We start from the raw sequence: 22,182 nt of genomic DNA on the forward strand, positions 1-22,182 counted from the left end.
GCAGCAGATCAGAGAGACACAAACTGAGTAAACTGTTGTCAGCTGCCCAGGACCAGGGCAGCAAAATGGTTCATGCTGCTGCCTCACAGCACCTGGGTTCGAATCCGGCCTCGGGTCCCTGTCTGTGTGGAGTCTGCACGTTCTCCCCGTGTCTGCGTGGGTTTCCTCCGGGTGCTCCGGTTTCCTCCCACACTCCAAAAAGGTGTGCAGGTTAGGTGGATTGGTCATGATAAATTGCCCCTTAGTGCCAGGGGGTTAGCAGGGTAAATATGTGGGGTTACGGGGATACGGCCTGGGTGGGATTGTTATTGGTGCAGGCTCGATGGGCCGAATGGCCTCCTTCTGCACTGTAGGGATTCTATGAATCACAGAATCCCGACGGTGCGGAAAGATGCCATTCAGCCCATCGCATCTGCTCCAACCACACTCCCACCCAAGCCCTATCCCCATGCATTTACCCTAACTCGTTCCCGACATTAAGGGGCAATTTAGCACGGCCAATCCACCTAACCCGCACACCTTTGGAGTGTGGGAGGAAACCGGAGCACCCGGAGGAAACCCATTCAGACACAGGGAGAACGTGCAGACTCCGCACAGACAGTGACCCAAGCCGGGAATCAAACCTGGGTCCCTGGCGCTGTGAGGCAGCAGTGCTAACCACTGTGCCGCCCAAACTATGTGATTCTTTGATTCTGGAATTTTGTCCCAAATCCCTCTGCGCCTCTATCGCACTCTTAAAACTTACCTCTTTGATCAAGTCTGTTCTTTGTTCTTTAACAACCTGCCCTATTTCTCCTCGTGTTTTGTTGTCATATTTTGTTTAATACTGCCCAACCATCTTCAACTCCTTCATCAATGACCTTTCCTCCATCCTAAGATCGGAAGTGGGGATGTTTGTAGATGATTGCAACTCCTCAGATATCGCAGCTGTCTCTATCCACATGTAGCAAGACTTGGCCAGATAATTGGCAAATAATATTCACATCACAGAAATGTCAGGCAGTGCCCATCTCCATCAAGAGAGAATCTAACCATCTCCCCATGACACTGAATGGCATTACCATCGCTGAATTCCCCCACTGTCAACATCATGGGGGTTGCCATTGGTTAGAAACTGAACTGGACTGGTCACATAAATACTGTGGCTACATGACCAGGTCAGAGGCTGGGAATCCTGCAGCGAGTTGGTGAATTTCTGAGGCTCATCTTGTCAGCGGTGTTCACTGCTGCCACTGTACTTCGGTGATGGAAGAGGTGTACCTCATTGCGGTGCCAATCAAGCGGGGCTGCTTTGTCTTGGATGATGTTGAGGGTTGTTGGAGTCACGCACATCCAGGCAAGTGGAGGGTATTCCATTACCTCTGACCCTCCTCCTCCGCAAAGCCCACCCACCATCTACAAGGCGCAAGTCAGGAGTGCGATGGAATACTTCCCAGTTGCTTGTAAGAGTGCAGTTCCAACAATACTCAAGAAACTCAACACCACCCAGAACCAAGCAGCCTGTTTGGTTGGCACCCATTTAAACATTCAATCCCTCAACCACTGCAGAACAATGGTTAGCAGTGTGTCCAATTTACAAGGGGCACTGCAGCAACTCACCAAGCCCCCTTCGACAGCACCCTCCAAATGCAAAATCTCTTACCGTCTAGAAGGGCAAGACAGTAGACCAACACCTCTGGAATTAAGAATCTACTGATGACCATGTAACCATTGTCGGAAAAACCCATCTGGTTCTTCTAAAGTCCTTTAGGGAAGGAAATCTGCCATCCTTACCCGGTCTGGCCTACATGTGACTCCAGACCCACGGCAATGCGGTTGACTCTCAACTGCCCTCCAAGGGCAACTAGGGATGGACAATAAATGCTGGCCCAGCCAGCGACGCCCGTGTCCCACGAATGAATAATAAACCGCGCACCATCCTGACTTCGACCTGTATCGGCCATTCTTTAACCCTCGCTGCGTCAGAATCCTGGAACTCCCTCACTAACAGCGCTGAGGGTGTACCTACACCACATAGATTGCAGCGATTCAAGAAGGTGGCTCACCCACCACGACCTCAAAAGGGCAGCTAAGGATGGGAACTAAATGCTGGCTTAGCCAATGACGCCCGCATCTGACAAAATAATAAAATGGCAGAAACTCATTGGGACATTTCAGTTTTGTTAAGAATGCGAGACAAGTGCATCTTGTAGGAAACAACTCTTCACACAAAAAGGGAGACAGAAATGTGGAGAAAATTCCCAAAAAGCGGTAGGTGCTGCCTCAATTAAAATTAAACCCTAGATCAATGGATTTTCAGGCTATTCAGCAATATGGGGCTAACGTGGGTTGATGGAGTTCGGGTCCGCACCAGCCATGCACTAATTGAAGGTGGAACACTCTTTCACTCGAGTGTGGTTGGAGTCTGGAATGAACTTATCGAGAGGGTGATGGAGGCAGGTTTGATGGAGGCATTCAAAATGAATTGGACTGCTATCCAGAAAAAGAATATGCAAGGTTACAGGGATAAGGCAGAGGAGTAGCACTGGGTAGAATGCTCGTTCAGAGAGCCAGTGCAGACTCGATGGGCCGAATGGCTTCCTCCTGCAGTGCAAACGATTTGGTGAACAGGCGAGAGATGATGAAGGGGCTTGTTTGAGTATTCCACAGCTCGTCACTGGTTAGCGTTGCTGCCTCACAGCGCCAGGGACCCCAGTTCATTTCCATCCTCGGCTGATTGTCTGTGTGGAGTCTGCACGTTCTCCCCATGTCTGCATGGGTTTCCTCCGGGTGCTCTGGTTTCATCCCACAATCCAAAGATGTGCAGGTTAGGTGGACTGGCCATGCTAAATTGCCCCTTAGTGTCCAAAGATATGCAGGTTAGGTGGATTGGCCATGCTAAATTGCCCCTTAGTGTCTAAAGATGTGCGGGTTAGGTGGATTGGCCATGCTAAATTGCCTCTTCATGTCCAAATATGTGCAGTTAGATGGATTGGCCATGTTACATTACCCCTTAGTGTCTAAAGATGCGCAGGTTAGGTGGATTGGCCATGCTACATTGCCCCTTAGTGTCAGGGAGATTAGCAGGGTAAATACGTGGGTGGGATTGTTGTCGGTGCAGGCTTGCTGGGTGAATGGCTGCCTCCTGGAGTGTAGGGATTCTGTGATCATTTGGTGTGTGGAAAGTCCAATTCCTGAACGCCATTGGATATTCAGACCTATATCTGAACAGATAAGCCACAAGTTCCTCAAGAACATGAAAGCGTAACTGTTCCCTGCTCATTTCAGACATACAGATAAGTTGAGATAGTTCCAGCCACATGCCTGCTTGGAAGCTGTGTAGTCTGCTGCATGATGCATGGCCTATGATGTTTGAACAAGTTGCTCGTCTGTCCTCATTTCCCCTCAGTCTTACAGGTCCAGTAATTATCGTGGCTGATACAATGCTCCTTTGCGATGCCTATCACACGGTCCTCCTCCCTGCTGGTTGCTCCAGTGCTAGCAGCATTCATTATTGAAATAAATCCCAAATGGAGCCAAGAGGAAGAAAATCTGTTGCTCTGATTCTTCTTGTCCCTTTCATTCGTTTAAAAGGGATATTGATCACAAGTCCTTTGATGCTCAGCCCAAATAATCACCCTCCAAATTGAACATTCATAATTTAAAACTCTGCCCTGTAGAACCAATCCCACATTAAAATGTTGAAAGGTTTAAATTAATTTTCTTAATGGAGTGCTCATTAGCAGCTGCAGGTTTGTTGAGTCCAATTAATCTGACCAGTCCCATTGAAATCCGTGCATGAGAAATCTGCCAGGTTTGTCTTGGATGATGAAATATCCACGTACAGAAAGAAACCCTTTCCTTGAATGTCTGAAACTAAAATGGAGAACAAGATGATGACTTCCTGAACCCCCCCCCGTATCTGCATGGGTTTCCTCCGAGTGCTCCGGTTTCCTCCCATAGTCTGAAGATGTATAGGTTCAATGGATTGGCCGTGTTAAATTGCCCCTTAGTGTCCAAGGTTGCGCAGGTTAGGTGGATTGGCCATGCTAAATTGCCCCTTAGTGTCCAAAGATGTGTAGGTTAGGTGGATTGGCCATGCTAAATTGCCCCTTAGTGTCCAAAGATGTACAGGTTAGGTGGATTGGCCATGCTAAATTGCCCCTTAGTGTCCAAAGGTGTACAGGTTAGGTGGATTGGCCATGCTAAATTGCCCCTTAGTGTCTAAAGATGTGTAGGTGAGGTGGATTGGCCATGCTAAATTGCCCCTTAGTGTCCAGAGGTGTACAGGTTAGGTGGATTGGCCATGCTAAATTGCCCCTTAGTGTCCAAAGATGGGCAGGTTAGGTGGATTGGCCATTCTAAATTGCCCCTTAGTGTCCAAAGATGTGTAGGTGAGGTGGATTGGCCATGTTAAATTGCCCCTTAGTGTCCAAAGGTGTACAGGTTAGGTGGATTGGCCATGCTAAATTGCCCCTTAGTGTCCAAAGATGTGTAGGTGAGGTGGATTGGCCATGCTAAATTGCCCCTTAGTGTCCAAAGGTGTACAGGTTAGGTGGATTGGCCATGCTAAATTGCCCCTTAGTGTCCAAAGATGGGCAGGTTAGGTGGATTGGCCATGCTAAATTGCCCCTCAGCGTCCAAAGATGTACAGGTTAGGTGGATTGGCCATGCTAAATTGTCCTTTAGTGTTCAAAGATGTACAGGTTAGGTGGATTGGCCATGCTAAATTGCCCCTCAGCGTCCAAAGATGTGCGTGTTAAGTGGATTGGCCATCCTAAATTGCCCCTTAGTGTCAGGGGGACTAGCTAGGGTAAATGCATGGGGTTACGGGGATAGGGCCTGGGTGGGACTATGGTCGGTGCAGACTCAATGGGTTGAACAGCCGCCTTTCTGCACTGTAGGATTCTATGATTCTTCCATTCATCCTGCGCTCATAGAGCCCCTTAAGTGAAGTAAAAAATCTCGAGGCACTTCGCAGGAGAATTCTGAAGCAAAGTTTGACAAGAAGCCTCATGAGACAGAATCCCTAAAGTGCAGAGGAGGCCATTCGGCCCATTGAGCCTGCGCTGACAACGATCCCACCCTACCCCGTAACCCCACGTATCTATCCTGCTGAACTCCTGACACTAAGGGTCAAATTAACATGGCCAATCAACCTATCGTGCACATCTTTGGAGTGTGGGAGGAAACCGGAGCACCCGAAGGAAACCCACGCAGACATGGGGAGAACGTGCAGATGCCACACAGACAGTGACCCGAGGCCAGAATCCAACCTGGGTCTCTGGCGCTGTGAGGCATCAGTGCCAACCACCATGCCTCCCAATATTAGGACAACTTTTTAAAGCAGGACGATACAGATGATAAAGCTGAAGAGGAAATTCTGGAGTTTGGGGCCCTGGCAGCTGATTGTGGAAAGTGGGGATGCACAAGCATCATAGAATCTCTACCGTGCAGAAGGCGGCCATTTAGCCCATTGAGCCTGCACCGACAACAATCCCACCCAAGCCCTATCCCCGGAACCCCACGTATTTGTCCTTCTAACCCCCTGACACGAAGGGGAATTGATTTTTGACATGACCAATCAAACTAACCCACGCATCTTTGGATGTCAGAGTTGGAGGAACGCAAAGCTCTTGGATAGTTGTCGGGCTGGAGAAGGTTAAGAGGTCGGGAAGGGTTAGGCCACGAAGGATTTGCAAACCAGGATGGGAGTTTTAAAATGGAAGCTATGGTGGCTGAGCCAGTGTAAGCCAGTGAGCAAATGGGCAATGGTTGGATGGGACTGGAATAGTGAAAACCTGCAGTGAAACCAGGTTTCACTTTGGACAGTGAGGAAGGTTATCTCCAATTGCAACGGGATCTTGATCAATTGGGCCAGTGGGCCGACGAATAGCAGATGGAGTTTATTTTAGACAAATGCGAGGTGATGCATTTTGGTAGATTGAACGAGGGCAGGACTTACTCAGTTAGTGGTAGGGTATTGGGGAGAGTTACAGAACAAAGAGATCTAGGGGTACTTGTTCATAGCTCCTTGAAAGTGGAGTCACAGGTGGGCAGAGTGGTGAAGAAGGCATTCGGCATGCTTGGTTTCATCAGTCAGAACATTGAATACAGAAGTTGGGACGTCTTGTTGAAGTTGTACAAGACATCGGTAAGGCCACACTTGGAATACTGTGTACAGTTCTGGTCACCCTATTATAGAAAGGATATTATTAAACTAGAAAGAGTGCAGAAAAGATTTACTAGGATGCTACCGGGACTTGATGGTTTGAGTTATACGGAGAGGCTGGATAGACTGGGACTTTTTTCTCTGGAGCGTAGGAGGCTGAGGGGTGACCTTATAGAGGTCTATAAAATAATGAGGGGCACAGATCAGCAAGATAGTCAATATCTTTTCCCAAAGGTAGGGGAGTCTAAAACTAGAGGGCAAAGGTTTAAGCGAGAGGGGAGAGATACAAAAGGGTCCAGAGGGGCAATGTTTTCACACAGAGGGTGGTGAGTGTCTGGAACAAGCTGCCAGAGGAAGTAGTAGAGGCGAGTACAATTTTGTCTTTTAAAAAGGATTTAGATAGTTACATGGGTAAGATGGGGAGAGAGGGATATGGGCCAAATGCGGGCAATTGGGATTAGCTTTGGGTTTTTAAAATAAAAAGGGCGGCATGGACAAGTTGGGCCGAAGGGCCTGTTTCCATGCTATAAACCTCTATGATGAGTTAGGATTTTTGATTCGATTTGGTTTATTGTCACATGTATTAGTATAGTGAAAAGTATTGTTTCTTGCATGCTATGCAGACAAAGCATACTGAGGCAGCGGGAAGTGTAGGCAGAGTCAATGGATGGGAGGCTGGTTTGCGTGATGGATTGGGCTACATTCACGACCCTTTGTAGTTTCTTGCGGTCTTGGGCAGAGCAGGAGCCCAGACCAAGCTGTGATACAACCAGAAAGAATGCTTTCTATGGTGCATCTGTAAAAGTTGGTGAGATACATAACGGACATGCCAAATTTCCTTAGTCTTCTGAGAAAGTAGAGGCGTTGGTGGGGCTTTCTTAACTATAGCGTCGGCATGGGGGAGACCAGGACAGGTTGTTGGTGATTTGGACACCTAGAAACTTGAAGCTCTCGACCCTCTCTACTTTGTCCCCGTTGATGTAGACAGGGGCATGTCCTCTACTATGCTTCCTGAAGTTGATGACAATCTCCTTCGTTTTGTTGACATTGAGGGAGAGATTATTATCACTGCACCAGTTCACCAGATTCTCTATCTCATTCCTGTACTCTGTCTCGTCATTGTTTGAGATCCGACCCACTACAGTGATGTCGTCAGCAAACTTGAAAATGGATTTGGACGGGAATTTGGCCACACAGGCAGAAGTGTATGAGGAGTATAGTAGGGGGCTGAGAACACAGCCTTGTGGGACACCGGTGTTGAGGATGGTCGTGGATGATATGTGTGACATGGTTTCGAATGATGTCCGGTTTACAGAGAGCGCAAAGTGGAAACTGACCGGGACAATATTGGAACATTTGAGTCTGGAGGTAACGAAGCATGGATGAGGTTTTCTGCAGCAGATGAGTTGAGGTGGATATGGTGATAGTTGATGGGATATCTGATGGAGACAGTGTTGGGTGGGATATTGAGCTCAGGGACAGTAAGCATCCAGGGTGAAAAGCAGTCTGCTTCAGCCTGAAGCAGTGGACAGGGAGGATGGAATTGGTGGCTGGGATAGCAGAGTGACAATCACGTCGGTCTTCTCGGTGTGTAATTGGAGGAAGTTTCAGCTCATCCAGGACATGGAAAACATGAGCGGCCTGACAAAATAGCTGCTGTTGAAGGGTCACGAGGGTAGAATAGAGTGTCAGCATGCAGATGGAGCTTAATGTGCTTTTGGCTGAGTTTCATTTGATTTATTATTGTCACATGTATTGGGATACAGTGAAAAGTATTGTTTCTTGCGCACTATGCAGACAAAGCATACCGCTCATAGAGTACATAGGGGAGAAGGATTTGATTTATTATTGTCACATGTATTGGGATACAGTGAAATGTATTGTTTCTTGCGCGCTATACAGACAAAGCATACTGTTCATAGAGTACATGAGGGAAAGGAGAGGGTGCAGAATGTAGTGTTACACTCATAGCTAGGGTGTAGAGAAAGATCAACTTAGTGCAAGGTAGGTCCATTCAAAAGTCTGACGGCAGCAGGGAAGAAGCAGTTCTTGAGTCGGTTGGTGCGTGACCTCAGACTTTTGTATCTTTTTCCCGATGGAAGAAGGTGGAAGAGAGAATGTCCGGGGTGCGTGGGGTCCTTGATTATGCTGGCTGCTTTTCCCGAGGCAGCAGGAAGTGCAGACAGAGTCAGTGGATGGTTTGCGTGATGGATTGGGCTTCGGTGCTTTTGGCTGACTTCATCAAGATGATGAGTGTGCATCTTCAGGGAACTCCTGAGGGAACAGCGTGGGATGATGTGGAGATGCCGGCATTGGACTGGGGTAAGCCCAGTAAGGAGTCTCACAACACCAGCTTATCCACTTGGAGCCGGCAGTTTGCAGTGTCGATGGTAGCCATGATGTGGTCCACTTGGAGCCTGGGAAGTTGTGAGACCTGGTGTTGTGAGACTACTTACTGTGCTTACAACAGTGTGGGAGCAGGAAAAGAAGGCATTGCAGTTGGTTCTGTAGCAACAACGAAGAAGATAGAAATGGAACCAGGGGCAAGGTTCCACCCAGCTGGGTTACTGAGGAGAGGCATTGGAAGAGAGTGGTTTGGCCAATTATGTCAAAGGCTCCAGCCAGAGCGAGAAGGATGAGGAGGGAGCGTTTACCATGTAGATAATCGAATGGGTGATCTTTCGTGAATGTCATCAGGATTGTTTCAGTACAATAACAGGAGCTAAAATTTGATTTGAAGGGCTTCAAATATTTAGCTTCCATTGGATTACAATCTTAAATCTGAATTGATAGATTTAAAAAATCGGAGGACACGAAACGTTATCTGTTTTTCTTTCCAGGCGCTGCCTGAGCTGCCAGCATTTTCTGTTTATATTTCAGATTCTTATCACCCACAGTATTTTACATATGTTCCAGCAAAAGGCATACTTAGGATCCAAGATCAGGAATGACGTTAAAGTTTATTTATTAGTGTCTCGAGTAGGCTCACATTAACACTGCAAATCTGTGAAAATCCCCCAGTCGCCACACTCAGGCGCCTGTTCGGGTAACACTGAGGGAGAATTTAGCACGGCCAATGCACCCTAACCCGCACGTCTTTCGGACTGTGGGAGGAAACCGGAGCATCCGGAGGAAACCCACGCAGACGCGGGGAGAATGTGCAGACTCCGCACAGACAGTGACCCAAGCCGGGAATCGAACCCAGGCCCCTGGCGCTGTGGGGCAGGACCACTGCGCCGCCCAAATCCATTTGTAAAACGTCTGTGGATCTGAACTTGTCTTCTGGGTCGGATGGTAGAAGTAAAAGCTTTGATTTGTTCAGAGGCCATCGAAAGCACCTTGGCAGTGGGAGTGCAACAGGATAAAAATAGTAGACCTGTCCCATCGTTGGTGCCTATGGTTTTGGTGCAATGATCCTATTCTAGTAATCAAATAGTTAAAGTGAGGAAAACAAACTGCAGCCTGATGCTGCACTGCAGTATTTTTAGATGCAGGTGTGATGTAGACAATTTTCTTTCCTGAAATGAGGACAGCACTACCAACAACACTACAAGAAGCTGAATGACTTGGAAGGGAACATTTACATAACACGCAATTTGAACAATTTTAGAAATGGAACCAAACTTGAAAACGCTGCAACTTTTAAACCTGCTGTCGGAAGCGAATCGTAGAATCCCTACAGTGCGTAAGGAGGCCATTCGGCCCATCACGCTTCCACCGACAGCAATCCCACCCAGGCCTTATCCCCATAACCCCATGTATTTACTCTGCTAATCCACCTGACACTAAGGGGCAATTTAGCATGACCAATCCACCTAACCTGCACATCTTTGGACACAAAGGGACAATTTAGTATGGCCAATCCACCTAACCTACACATCTTGGGACACTAAGGGGCAATTTACCATGGCCAATCCACCTAAACAGCACATCTTTGAATACTAAGGGGCAATTTAGCATGGCCAATCCACCTAAACTACACATCTTTAGACATGAAGGGGCAATTTAGCATGGCAAATCCACCTAACCTGCACATCTTTGGACACGAAGGGACAATTTAGCATGGCCAATCCACCTAACCTGTACATCTTTGGACACTAAGGGGCAATTTAGCATGGCCAATCCACCTAACCTACACATCTTTGGACACGAAGGGGCAATTTAGCATGGCCAATCCACCTAACCTACACATCTTGGGACACTAAGGGGCAATTTACCATGGCCAATCCACCTAAACTGCACATCTTTAGACACGAAGGGGCAATTTAGCATGGCCAATCCACCTAACCTACACATCTTTGGACACTAAGGGGCAATTTAGCATGGCCAATCCACCTAACCTACACATCTTGAGACACTCAGGGGTAATTTACCATGGCTAATCCACCTAAACAGCACATCTTTGGATAGTAAGGGACAATTTAGCATGGCCAATCCACCTAACCTACACATCTTTGGAGTGTGGGAGGAAACTGGAGCAGACACGGGGAGAATGTGCAGACTCCACACAGTCACCCAAGGCTGGAGTGGAACCTGAGTCCCCGGCACTGAGAGGCAGCAGCGCTAACCACTGTTGTTGCGAGATATTTGGGACAAACATTTAAATAGAGGGACAGAAGCGAATGTGCTTTTTTCCACAAACTTGAGATTCTCAAGATGTGAATATAGTTGCTGAAACCAATTAAATTGTATCCTTCTGACAATAAACCTGTTTTGGTACTTCACTGAAAGGTAACAGTACAAGATCCCAGTTACACCTTCATCTCTCAACTTCTGCTGTCTGACTGCCAAGTTTCCATTTATCTCCTCCATCATTGTCAGGCGTCACAGCCTCACCTCAAACACCACAGCTGCCTTTGTGTGTGCCTGTCTTTATTTGGCTGTTGCTCAGTTGAGTTTTTTTCTGGCTAGTTTTGGCATTGCTGGAGCTTCTTCTTCCCCTGACATCAGTTTGAACTGATGTGGGCGTCACGGGCTGGGCCAGCATTTGATGCCCAATCCTTAATTGTCCTTGAACCGAGTGGCTTGCTGGGCCATTTCACAGGGGCATTTAGGATTGATTTGATTTGATTTATTATTGTCACATGTATTGGGATACAGTGAAAAGTCTTGTTTCTTGCGCGCTATACAGACAAAGCATACCGTTCATCGAGTACATAGGGGAGAAGGATTTGATTTATTATTGTCACGTATTGGGAAACAGTGAAAAGTATTGTTTCTTGCGCAGCATGCAGACAAAGCATACCTTTCATAGAGAAGGAAAGGAGAGAGTGCAGAATGTAGCGTTACAATCATAGCTAGGGTGTAGAGAAAGATCAACTTAATGCGAGGTAGGTCCATTCAAAAGTCCGACAGCAGCAGGGAAGAAGCTGTTCTTGAGTTGATTGGTACGTGACCTCAGACTTGTGTACCTTTTTCCCGACAGAATGTCCGGGGTGCGTGGGATCCTTAATTATGCTGGCTGCTTTGCCAAAGCAGCGGGAAGTGTAGACAGAGTCAAGGGATGGGAGGCTGGTTTGCGTGATGGATTGGGCTACATTCACGACCTTTTGTAGTTTCTTGCGGTCTTGGGCAGAACAGGAGCCATACCAAGCTGTGATACAACCAGAAAGAATGCTTTCTATGGTGCATCTGTAAAAGTTGGTGAAAGTCATAGCTGACATGCCAAATTTCCTTAATCTTCTGAGAAAGTAGAGGTGTTGGTGGACTTTCTTAACTATAGTGTCGGCATGGAGGGACCAGGACAGGTTTTTGGTGATCTGGGCACCTATAAACCTGAAGCTCTCGACCCTTTCTACTTCGTCCCTGTTGATGTAGACAGGGGCATGTTCTCCTTTACGCTTCCTGAAGTCGATGACAATCTCCTTCGTTTTGTCGACATTGAGGGAGAGGTTATTGTTGCCGCACCAGTTCACCAGATTCTCTGTCTCATTCCTGTACTCTGTCTCGTCATTGTTTGAGATCCGACCCCACAACTGTGGTGTCGTCAGCAAACTTGAAAATCGAATTGGGGGGGAGGGAATTTGGCCGCACAGTCATAGGTGCATAAGGTGTATATGTGGCTCTGGAGTCACATATAGGCCAGGCAGGTAAGGATTGCAGGTTCCCTTCCCTAAAGGACATCAGTGAACCAGGTGGATTTTTAAGACAATCGGCAAGGCGGGCTGAAATTAAAACGTGACGGGCGAGGAATGCTCTTGAAAGTGTTACTGCATTGACAGCAATGATAGAATCCCTACAGTGCAGAAGGAGGCCAATTGGCCCATCAAGTCTGCACCAACTCTCCCAAGGGCATCTTACCCGACCACTCCCCCACCTTATCCCCATTTAGCATGGCCAATCCACCTAATTGTGATATCTTTGGACACGAAGGGGCAAATTAGCATGGCCAATCTACCTAACCAGCACATGCGGCACGGTAGCACAGTGGTTAGCACTGCTGCTTCACAGCTCCAGGGACCTGGGTTCGATTCCTGGTTTGGGTCACTGTCTGTGTGGAGTTTGCACATTCTCCTCGTGTCTGCGTGGGTTTCCTCCGGGTGCTCCGGTTTCGTCCCACAGTCCGAAAGACATGCTGGTTAGGGTGCATTGGCCATGCTAAAAAATTGCCCTTGGTGTCCTGAGATGCGTAGGTTAGAGGGATTAGTGGATAAATATGTAGGGATATGGGGGTAGGGCCTGGGTGGGATTGTGGTCGGTGCAGACTCGATGGGCCAAATGGCCTCTTTCTGTACTGTAGGGATTCTATGATCTTTCAGACTGAGAGAGGAAACTGGAGCACCTGGAGGAAACCCATGCAGACATGGGGAGAACATGCAGACTCCACACGGACAGTGACCCAAGCCGGGAATCGAACTGGGTCCAGAGGAGGTTGACAAGAATGATCCCGGGAATGAAGAGCTTGTCGTATGAGGACTCTGGGTCTATACTCGTTGGAGTTTAGAAGGATGAGGGGGGATATTACTGAAACTTACAGGATACTGCGAGGCCTGGATAGAGTGGACGTGGAGAGGATGTTTCCACTAGTAGGAAAAACTAGAACCAGAGGGCACAACCTCAGGCTAAAGGGACGATCCTTTAAAAAAGAGATGAGGAGGAATTTCTTCAGCCAGAGAGTGGTGAATGTGTGGAACTCTTTGCCGCAGAAGGTTGTGGAGGTCAGATCATTGAGTGTCTTTAAGGCAGAGATAGATAGGTTCTTGATTAATAAGGGGATCAGGGGTTATGGGGAAAAGGCAGGAGAATGGGGATGAGAAAAATATCAGCCATGATTGAATGGTGGAGCAGACTCGATGGGCCGAGTGGCCTCATTCTGCTCCTATGTCTTATGGTCTTATGGTCCTTGGCGCTGTGAGGCAGCAGTGCTAACCACTGTGCCACCATTGTGTGATTTGCAATTTAGCCTCCTCTCCAGTGTTTCAACTCCCCATCCTCTTGAGCATTATTCATCCCAGCCACTGTCAAATAACCCATCTAAGACCATCTGTGAATTTTACAAGCAGTTCCATACTTTGGCATTTGGAATAAGTCTGTAAATTAGGTTGGCAAGCGTCATGCTGTCTCACAGTGCCCTCGAGTGTCTGCGTTGCCAGTACATGCACTGAAGTAACACAGCCTTCAGTAGCTGTATGTTTGGTAACATCAGAGTGGAAAATGTCAGGAAGCTTTGGTACATTCCTTGTTTCACTTGAGCCAGGAGCTGAAATGTCAAGATTCCTTTTAGTTCCTCGCTGCAGTCCATTTTTACCACCCTCCTTTTTCAAGTTCATTTATTAGTCACAAGTAAGGCTTACGTTAACACTGCAATGAAGTTACTGTGAAATTCCCCTAGTCGCCATGCTCCGGCGCCTGTTCGGGTCAACGTACCCAGCCAGCACGTCTTTAGGATTGTGGGAGGAAACCGGAGCACCCGGAGGAAACCCACGCAGACACGGGGGGAGAACGTGCAGACAGTCACCCAAGCCAGGGATCGAACCCAGGTCCCTGGCGCTGTGAGACATCAGTGCTCGCCACCTTCCTGTCGCTGATGGTCTTGTGTTGCCTTGGTTTCACTCCTCCCAACTACATTCTTCCTTCACCTTGCCAGTTGAAGCATTTGCTGCAGGACAGACCCAGAGTCCGTTCCCTCAATCTTGCAGACACATTTTCCAGCCGTTAAATAGTTGGGGCTTTGGAGAGCTGCCAATTAAAACATGTGAAGGTCAAATATTTTTTTTTAAAAGAAGTTATTCCATGAACAGCAATGTAGCAGGAGGAACAAAGTACTGGATTGGTTTTCACCACATCTGATACATATTTGAATGGTCAAATAAAAACCAGCTAAGCCATATGCCAGACGGATAGGCCCTATATACATAGCTCTAGCACAAATTCCAACTACACTGCTTTAATCATCTGGCTTGTAATTTGCAAGACTGCCCTCCGCACTATTCTAATTCTGTGTTAATCTTCTTGTTGAACTATTGACACTAGTTATTAAGACCGTAGATGATATTCATAGGGTCAGATCAACTCCACATAGTGTATGGGGCGTCACGGTAGCACAGTGGTTAGCACTGCTGCTTCACAGCTCCAGGGACCTGGGTTCGATTCCCGGCTCGGGTCGCTGTCTGTGTGAAGTTTGCACATTCTCCTCGTGGGTTTCCTCCGGGTGCTCCGGTTTCCTCCCACAGTCCAAAGATGTGCGGGTTAGGTTGATTGGCCATGCTAAAATTGCCCCTTAGTGTACTGAGATGCGTAGGTTAGAGGGATTAGCGGTTAAATATGTAGGAATATAGGTGTAGGGCCTGGGTGGGATTGTGGTCGGTGCAGACTCGATGGGCCGAATGGCCTCTTTCTGTACTGTAGGGTTTCTATGATTCTATGATAGTGCTCCTTAAGATGTGCGGGTTAGGTTGATTGGCCAGGTTAAAAATTGCCCCTTAGAGTCCTGGGATGTGTAGGTTAGAGGGATTAGCGGGTAAAATATGTGAGGGTAGGGCCTGGGTGGGATTGTGGTCGGTGCAGACTCGATGGGCCGAATGGCCTCCTTCTGCACTGTAGGGTTTCTATGTTTCTATGTTTCTAAACAACAAACGCAAAAAAGCAATATACTACAGTGCAGGAAATCTGAAATAAAATCAGAAAATGCTGGAAATACTCTCAGATTCTGGAAGTCGACGCCTCTGCTCACAGATTCTGCTTGATCTTCTGAGTATTTCCAGCCCTTTCTTATTTTATTTAATATCGCGGGAACATAGAATCCCTACAATGCAGCAGGAGGACATTCAGCCCATCGAGCCTGCGCCGACAACAATCCCACCCAGGGTCCTGTCCTCATAACCCCACATATTTACCCTCCTAATCCCCCTGACACTAAGAGGCAATTTATCACGGCCAATCAACCTACACATCTTTGGGCACTAAGGGGAAATTTATCACGGCCAATCAACCTAACCCACGCATCTTTGGAGTGTGGGAGGAAACCGGAGCACCCGGGGGAAACCCATGCAGACACGGGGAGAACATGCAGACTCCACACAGTGACCCGAGGCTGGGAATCGAACCCGGGGCCTTGGCACGGCGATGCAGCTGTGCTAACCCACTGTGCTGCCCCGAATTTTATTTTCTTGACATTACATTTTTAATTTCATGTTATTTAACAGTATAATTTTATTAAAAATTATTTGATGGGAATAAAGTTGGAAGCTCTGTCATCACCAGCTCCAGATGACAATGTGCATGTTAAAGTGCGTATTGCCACAGCTCCTCGAGCGATCTGTCACACACCCACACCACCCTGCCTCGGTTTGAGAATGTTGACCTCAGATGCACAACCCCGATTAGCGTTTTTTTTGAGAGCTTGCTGCACTGTTAAAGACAGGCTTTCGGAAGAGACGTTAAGTTAACGTTGTGCAGATGGACAGAGAAAATACAAAAAAAAAGGTTTCCCTGGAGGCCTGATCAACCCTCGTTGTCCAAAACCCCGTAACAGATTAGCCGCTCGTTAATCTCAATGCTGGTTGCTTCCAAAAGCAACAGTCACTCCATTTCAAAAGTGGTTCATTGACAACCTAAATTTTTAACAACACTGCCCCGCCCACCACGGAATCAGAGCGGGCGAGGGGAGGGCAGACCTCAGGCAGGAATTTCCGGTCTCACTCGAGCAAGGCTGTAAAATCCTGCCCTATATCAACGATCTATCAACCTCTCTCCTGATGCAGCTTTAAAAGACCCTGGTCAGACCCCACTTGGAGTACTGTGCTCAGTTCTGGTCGCCTCATTACAGGAAGGATGTGGAAATTATTGAAAGGGTGCAGAGAAGATTTAGAAGGATGTTGCCTGGATTGGTTGGCATGACTTATGAGGATAGGCTGAGGGAGCTCGGGTCTTTTCTCCTTGGAGAGACGAAGGATGAGAGGTGACCTGATAGAGGTGTACAAGATGTTGAGAGGTATAGATCAGGTGGATTCTCGGAGGCTTTTTCCCAGGGCCGAAATGGCTGCTACGAGAGGACACAGGGTTTAAGGTGCTGGGGAGTAGGTACAGAGGAGACGTCAGGGGTAAGTTTTTCACTCAGAGGGTGGTGGGTGAGTGGAATCGGCTGCTGTCAGTGGTGGTGGAGGCAAACTCGATAGGGTCTTTTAAGAGCCTTCTGGATGAGTACATGGGACTTAATAGAATTGAGGGTTATAGGTAAGCCTATATATAAGACTAGGTAGGTAGGGACATGACCGGCACAAGTTGTGGGCCGAAGGGCCTGTTTGTGCTGTATTTTTTCTATGTTCTATGTTCCCCTCTCATGCTGTCTGCGTGGAGTCGGCACGTTCTCCCCATGTCTGCGTGGGTTTCCGCTGGGTGCTCCGGTTTCCTCCCACAGTCCAAAGATGTGCAGGTTTGGTGGATTGGCCACGCTAAATTGCCTCTTAGTTTCCCAAGCGTGGTGTTACAGTGGTTAGCACTGATGCCTCACAGCGTCACGGATCCAGGTTCGATTCCCAGCTTGGGTCACCGTCTGTGTGGAGTCTGCATGTTCTCCCCATGTCTGTGTGGGTTTCCTCCGGGTGCTCCGGTTTCCTCCCGGTGCTCCGGTTTCCTCCCACAGTCCAAAGATGTGCGGGTTAGGTTGATTGGCCATGCTAAAATTGCCCCTTAGTGTCCTGAGATGCGATGGTTAGAGGGATTAGTGGGTAAAATATGTAGGGATATGGGGATAGGATATGGGTGGGATTGTGGTTGGTGCAGACTCGATGGGCCGAATGGCCTCTTTCTGTGCTGTAGGGTTTCTATGATTTCTATGATTCTGCAATCAATGGTTAGCACTGCTGCCTCACAGCGCCGGGTTTAATTCCCGGCTTGGGTCACTGTCTGTGCGGAGTCTGCACATTCTCCCCGTGTCTGCGTGGGTTTCCTCCGGGTGCTCCGGTTTCCTCCCACAGTCCAAAAGATGTGCTGGTTAGGGTGCATTGACCATGCTAAATTGCCCCTTAGTGTCAGGGGGACTAGCTAGGGTAAATGCATGGGGTTATCGGGATAGGGATTGGGTGGGATTGTTGTCGGTGCAGACTCGATGGGCCGAATAGCCACCTTCTGCACTGTAGAGATTCGATGATCCTATGAACATATCAGTAATATTTGGAAAATGCAATTGCTGAGGTGAATTCGAGTCAAAATGAGTCAGGGAAGCAGGTTGCAGACCCATTCCATTCAAGGGAACTGCCTTTATTTGGTCAGAAAGTGAGTAAAATGAACTCAGTGCTGGTACTGAAGCTGTTTTTGCCAGCGGCACTGTCCTTCAGACACAATGTAAACCGAGGGATCAGTGCTGGGACCTCTGCTGTTTGTAATATACAGAAATGACTTGGAAGGAACCATGGCTGGTCTGATTAGCAAGTTTGCGGATGATACTAAGATCGTTGGAGTTGCGGATAGTGATGAAGCTTGTCAGAGAATACAGCAGGATGTAGATAGGCTGGAAAATTGGGCGGAGAAATGGCAGATGGAATTTAATCTGGACAAATGTGAGGTGATGCTTTTTGGTGGATCCAATTCAAGAGGGAGCGATAAAATAAATGGCAGAACCATCAGGAGCATAGAACAATACAGCACAGGAACAGGCCCTTCGGCCCTCCAAGCCTGTGCCCCTCTTGTGCCCAACTAGACCATCCGTTTGTATCCCTCTATTCCCAGTCTGTTCATGTGGTTATCTCGATAAGTCTTAAACGATCCCAGCGTGTCCGCCTCCACCACCTTGCTTGGCAGTGCATTCCCGGCCCCCACCACCCTCTGTGTAAAATACGTCCCCCTGACATCTGTGTTGAACCTTGCCCCCTTCACCTTGAACCCGTGACCCCTTGTGTTCGTCACCTCCGACCTGGGAAAAAGCTTCCCACTGTTCACCCTATCTATGCCCTTCATAATTTTATAAACTTCTATTAGGTCGCTCCTCATCCTCCGTCTTTCCAGGGAGAACAACCCCAGTTTACCCAATCTCTCCTCATAGCTAAGACCCTCCATACCAGGCGACATCCTGGCAAACCTTCTCTGTACTCTCTCCAAAGCCTCCACATCCTTCTGGTAGTGTGGCGACCAGAACTGGACGCAGTATTCCAAATGCGGCCGAACCATCGTTCTATACAGCTGCAACATCATATGCCAACTTTTATATTCTATGCCCCACATAGACACACAGAGAGATCTGGGAGTACAGGTCCACAGATCCTTAAAAGTGGCAGCACAGGTGGTAAAGGTTGTGAAGAAAGCGTATGGCATGCTTGCCTTCATCGGCTGGGGCATCGAGTAGAAAAATTGGCAAATTATGTTACAGTTGTATAAAATGTTAGATCGGCCACATTTGGAATACTGCGTCCAATTCTGGTCACCACACTACCAGAAGGAAGTGGAGGTTTTGGAGAGAGTGCGGGAAAGGTTTACCAGGATGTTGCCTGGTATGGAGGGTATTAGCTATGAGGAGAGATTGAATAAACTGGGGTTGTTCTCCCTGGAAAGACGGAGGCTGAGGGGGCGAGCTGATAGAAGTTTATAAAATTATGAGGGGTGTGGATAGGATGAACAGTTGGAAGCTTTTTCCCAGGGGCAGAAATGACAATTACAAGGGGGCTCAAGTTCAAGGTAAGGGGGGGAGAGGTTCAGTGGAGATGTGCGGGGAAAGTTTTTTACACAGAGGGTGGTGGGGGCCTGGAATGCACTGCCAAGTCAGGTGGTTGGGGCAGTTACGTTAGCAACATTTAAGACTTATCTGGATAGGCACATGAACAGGCGGGGAATAGAGGGATATAAGCGGTTGGTCTAGATAGGACAAGGGGATCGGCGCAGGCTTGGAGGGCCGAAGGGCCTGTCCCTGTGCTGTACTGTCCTTTGCTTTTTGAGGCTTCTAATGTTTTTGCAGGTGTAAAGTTGACTGTTCGGTTATTTCAAAAAGCAGGGAATTATTTTGATGGCCTGGGCTCACTTTCTCCACTTTGGACACAGCCATAAACAGATTAACTGCTGTGGCTTGGACTCTGACATTTTGTTTCATGCTCCCTGGCACACCTTAGAAGGTGTTTCTTTCCCTGCCCAATATGTTACAGGAGCTCTATAAATGTAAGTGGCCGTAGTTGGTTGCTGCACCTTTATTTTAATTTATTAGAGTCACAAGCATGTGGGGTAGCACGGTGGCACAGTGGGTTAGCACTGCTGCCTCACAGCGCCAGGGACCCGGGTACAATTCCCGGCTTGGGTCACTGTCTGTGCGGAGTCTGCACATTCTCCCCCGTGTCTGCGTGGGTTTCCTCCGGGTGCTCCGGTTTCCTCCCACAGTCCCAAAATGTGTGGGTTGGGTGGATTGGCCGTGCTAAATTGCCCCTTAGTGTTAGGGGTACTACCGAGGGTAAATGCATGGGGTTATGGGGATAGGGCCTGGCTCGGATTGTGGTCGGCGCAGACTCGATGGGCCGAATGGCCTCCTTCTGCACTGTATGGTTCTATGATTCTAAGTGCTGGTTAGGGTGCATTGGCCATGCAAAATTCTCCCTCAGTGTTACCCGAATAGGCGCCAGAGTGTGGCGACTAGGGGATTTTCACAGTAACTTCATTGCAGTGTTAATGTAAGCCAACCTGTGACGCTAATAAATAAACTTTACATCGGCTGACATTAACACTGCAATGAAGTTACTGTGCAAATCCCCGAGTCGCCACACTCCGGCGCTTGTTCAGGTAACACTGAGGGAGAATTTAGCATGGCCAATGCACCTAACCAGCATGCCTTTCGGACTGTGGGAGGAAACCGGAGCACCCGGAGGAAACCCACGCAAACACAGGGGGAAAATAGAGACCCCGCATAGACAGTGACCCAAGCCGGGAATCGAACCCGGGTCCCTCGCGCTGTGTGGTAGCAGTGCTCACCATCGTGCCACCGTGCCGCCCCGACTGTGAGCAAAATGGCTGAAATGTTTGCTGCCATGCGTCGCTGCCTTTCAAAGTAATTTATGTTCCAATAACTGCTCTCAGATTCTCTGAGGAGTGCTACTTAAACTCAAGACTTACAATGGTGTAGCACTGTAACAGTCACAGCACTGGTCTGCAACCCAGTGCCAAATATAATGAAGCGACTGAATGATAAGATAGTGTCCTACAGAGAGAAGAACTTCCCGTCCTGATTAAAATCATTGACAACTCCACAGTTGGCATGCTATTTTATACTAATCTCCTCTTGTTATCACCTCCAGCCTTCTCCCCCTCATCAGCACTGACATACTTTGGCTCCCGTCCCAATAGTTTGAATTTACGATCTTCTTATCGTGTGAAAGGCTGTATTGTTGTGGTTGATCTACCATTGCGTTTCTTGTGGATGGAAACAGAAAGGATTTTCCGCACCGAATCAAAACCCCTGTGCGGGTTTCCAGCGGGTGCTCTGGTTTTCTCCCACAGTCCAAAGTTGTGCAGATTAAGTGGATTGGGCATGCTAAATTACCCCTTCATGCCAAAGATATGCAGGGTAGGTGGATTGGCCATGCTAAATTGTCCCTTAATGTCCAAAGATGTGCGGGTTAGGTGGATTGGCCATGCTAAATTGCCCCTTGGTATCTAAAGATGTGTAGGTTAGGTTGATTAGCCATGCTAAATTGTCCCTTAGTGTCCAAAGATGTGTCGGTTAGGTTGATTGGCCATGCTAAATTGCCCCTTAGTGTCCAAAGATGTGTAGGTTAGGTGGATTGGCCATCCTAAATTGCCCCTTAATGTCCAAAGATGTGTGGGTTAGGTGGATTAGCCATGCTAAATTGCCCCTTAGTGTCCAAAGATGTGCAGGTTAGGTGGATTGGCCATGCTAAATTGCCCCTTTGTGTCCAAAGATGTGCGGGTTAGGTGGATTGGCCATGCTAAATTGCCCCTTAATGTCCAAAGATGTGTAGGTTAGGTGGATTGGCCATGCTAAATTGTCCCTTCGTGTCCAAAGATGTGCAGGTTAGGTGGATTGGCCATACTAAATTGTCCCTTCGTGTCCAAAGATGTGCAGGTTAGGTGGATTGGCCATACTAAATTGTCCCCTTAGTGTCCAAAGATGTGTAGGTTAAGTGGATTGGCCATACTAAATTGCCCCTTCGTGTCCAAAGATGTGCAGGTTAGGTGGATTGGCCATGCTAAATTGTCCCCTTAGTGTCCAAAGATGTGTAGGTTAAGTGGATTGGCCATACTAAATTGCCCCTTCGTGTCCAAAGATGTGTAGGTTAAGTGGATTGGCCATACTAAATTGCCCCTTCGTGTCAGGCGGATTAACAGGGTAAATACGTACTGTGATGGGGAAACGGCCTGGGTGGGATTGTTGTCGATGCTGACTCGATGAGCCAAATGGCTTCTTCCTGCACTGTCGGGATGCTATTCTGTGATGTATTGCAATTTGCCCATCCTTTAATAATAGTATTCGGAATATTACTTTTTGCAAAGCTGAGTTCTACCCCTCACGAAAACCTCACGATATGTTCAGTCACGGGAAAATTTTCCTTAAACATTTTAAATCTCTTGGTTTGTATAGAAAGGCAGTGAAACATGCT

At 47.9% G+C, this 22,182-nt stretch overlaps 1 protein-coding gene across 4 annotated transcripts in view; it reads left to right on the forward strand.

Annotated features, from left to right (window-relative positions):
* The window catches only part of LOC144481730 (misshapen-like kinase 1), a 283,663-nt gene that overhangs the window by 37,379 nt on the left and 224,102 nt on the right, over positions 1-22,182 (forward strand). The window lies entirely within an intron of this gene.

Source organism: Mustelus asterias, chromosome 31 (genome assembly GCF_964213995.1).
Source record: "Mustelus asterias chromosome 31, sMusAst1.hap1.1, whole genome shotgun sequence".
NCBI lineage: Eukaryota > Metazoa > Chordata > Chondrichthyes > Carcharhiniformes > Triakidae > Mustelus > Mustelus asterias.